Source organism: Phoxinus phoxinus (genome assembly GCF_949152265.1).
Source record: "Phoxinus phoxinus genome assembly, chromosome: 5".
NCBI lineage: Eukaryota > Metazoa > Chordata > Actinopteri > Cypriniformes > Leuciscidae > Phoxinus > Phoxinus phoxinus.
In genome coordinates, this window is record NC_136880.1 from 4,271,693 (window position 1) to 4,274,562 (window position 2,870).

The following is a 2,870-nucleotide window of genomic DNA, read 5'->3' on the forward strand; positions in this document are numbered from 1 at the left end:
TACGTTGCGGTAATGAAAATGCCATTTCGGTAATGAGGATCAATGTTTCGGAAATGAGATTTAGCTCACACATTCACTGTTGACAAAGGGGTTTGATGCCTAACCCTATTTTACATATTTAAAACGTATAACATTTTTTAAAGGAACGTTTATTTCATAAACAGTGTTTCATTTTCTCATTTATCGTAATCATCACAGTACCATGCCTTGTGTTAACAAGTGTTGTGTAGTTACAATCTTATGCTCATAAATAATAATGTCATGTAGCCTACACTGTAGTACTAACAAATATACACCCATTAGTATAAATATTGTCATTCTAGTATAACATAAAACCATGTGATGAGAACTTTTTCAACGTAACATACCATCATGTGGTCCTGAGAAACATTTAAATGTAACAGCATCATGTGCTCTTGTAAAAAGATTTTAGTTTAGCTATAACACTTTGGTCCTGACATTCAATCAACCACACAACCTTTTTCTGAGAATAATTTCATGTGAAGAACTTGAATAGCAGCAACTCGATTTATGAGTTGGTCAAACAACTAAAACAAACGACTGCTTTGTACCAATCACGTTTCCCCCAACTGTAACTCATTCATGAGCGTTTCGTGTGTTTTGCCCATATGTCAGGTAAAATGCAGAAATGTCTAGCAGAGGAGGTGACAGGTAGTGGTTCTGGGATTATGTCCCGTATGTCCTGACGATAGTACCAGACCCTTTCTCCTGGGAATCTGATGCTCGGTACATAGAAGCGGTTCTCCCCTGCACAATTCATGGTGTCGACTTCAGCAATCTGTTTTAAAGAAACATTTTTATAGTCTCTACACATTTTGGCTGGACAGCATGTACTATAATGTAACTGGAGAAATATTCACACATTAACAGAAATCTTGAAATTAAATTCACCTGTGTGACTGTACCAGGGAACAAGTCACCATCGTGTTCTTCAGCCAGGACCCACTGTCCAGCCTCTGGTGGCCTCTGCTCTGTCAGGGTCCTCCTCTCTTCCCTCAGAGATTTGCAATTTGTAGAAAAGCACTGCCAATTTTTTCCACAAAAGCATAACACCTCCCGTGTGTTTATGACTCCCGGTTTAGTGGATGTCAGCTGTTAGGGTGGAGTTCAAAAAGACAAAGATGAATTGGAGTATCACACATTGACTCTTTTGTGAGATTATTTCAGAAACTGGTGTGGTCTGCTTTCCATGTTAATTACATGGATAATTTAACTTATTTATTTAACTTCTGTAACTACATACTACTTAAAGGATTAGTTCACTTTAAAAAAAACTTTTACTGATAAATTACTCACCCCGATGTCATCCAAGATGTCCATGTCTTTCTTTCTTCAGTCGAAAAGAAATGAAGGTTTTTGATGAACACATTTCTCCATATAATGGACGTCAATGGGCCCCAAACGGTTCAAGGTCCAGATGACAGTGTCAGCGCCGCTTCAACGGGCTTTAAACGACACCAGACGATGAATAAGGGTCTTATCTAGCGAAACCATCGTCATTTCAAAAATAAATATAAAAGTTGAAGTTGTATAAGCACAAACGCTCGCCTTGCTCTGTTCTGTGATGCGCGTTCGTGACGTCACGTAATATGCAGTTACGTTGTAAAGGTCACGCTTGACGAGTCAGTGTTTACAGATGTGCAGAAGGAGGACCATACACACATATTCAAATGTCTTTGTGTCAGTTTATCGTTTACAATGCCCATCTCGTGTGTGTATCCTGGGTGTTGTAATATTAAAAAGCCTAAAAGAACATTTTCGTCAGGACAGACATTTTTTACTTTTCACAGAAGCGAGACCTTTACAACATAACTGCGTATTAATGACGTCACGAACGCGCATCACAGAACAGAGCAAGGCGAGCGTTTGTGCTTATAAAACTTAAACTTTCTTATTTATTTTTGAAATGACGATGGTTTCGCTAGATAAGGCCCTTATTCATCGTCTGGTGTCGTTTAAAGCCCGTTGAAGCGGCGCTGACACTGTCATCTGGACCTTGACCCGTTTGGGGCCCATTGACGTCCATTATATGGAGAAATGTTTTCATCAAAAACCTTGATTTATTTTCCACTGAAGAAAGAAAGACATGGACATCTTGGATGACATCGGGGTGAGTAAATTATCAGCAAAAGTTTTTTTTAAAGTGAACTAATCCTTTAACTACATTTACTTATTTAACTAAATTTCTTCATATTTAATCATATAGCTAAATAATATAAATGTCGACTCACTTGGTGTATTTTCAGTGTCCCAGGAACTGTTTTCAGGTTTGGGAGAACCAATTCGCAGCTGGTCTTTATTTATTCTTCAGCTGCTCATACAGAGAGTCTGCATCAGGAATACTGGTCCCATAAGAAACAACTCTGTCCGCTAGATTCTTATTAGGGCTGTAACGATACAGCAAACCCACGATTCGGTTCGTATCCCGATTCCTGACCCACGATTCGATACAAACCGCGATTCTTGCGAGGAGGGAGGATTTTAAAAGCCAAATAAATAAATAAATAGCTAAAGCTATTACTCTGTTTTCTTGTAACAAAATACTTTGGAAAAACAAACAGAACTATACTCCATTGTGGAGATGATTCGAGCATGTTAAAAATTCTTCTGAGGTAACCGAGGCTTACTGTCTGTGCTGTAAACCACAAATAATATATTGCCTATTCCGCATGACCCGCATCTCAAGCGCAGGAATAACGCTTGCCACAAAGTGAACGCGCCTAAATAGAGAAATGCACACTTCCTACGAATTAGCCTAAGCCGCCATTTCTTTATGTTTTGAATTAACGTTAAATCAAGTAAAAGTATTTCAAGCTTTCTAAGTTTCGATTTGTTTATGAGGTGAGCTC

The 2,870-nt window shown here is 38.5% G+C and overlaps 1 long non-coding RNA gene across 1 annotated transcript; it reads right to left on the bottom strand.

Moving 5' to 3' along the window:
- Window positions 1-237: 237 nt before the first annotated feature.
- On the bottom strand, window positions 238-2,387 carry LOC306999281. The gene is made up of 3 exons (XR_013797811.1): window positions 2,253-2,387; window positions 913-1,113; window positions 238-799 (listed from the first exon to the last, which is right to left on the bottom strand). It is a non-coding gene; the product is annotated as an uncharacterized lncRNA (long non-coding RNA).
- Between the last annotated feature and the right edge of the window lie 483 nt (window positions 2,388-2,870).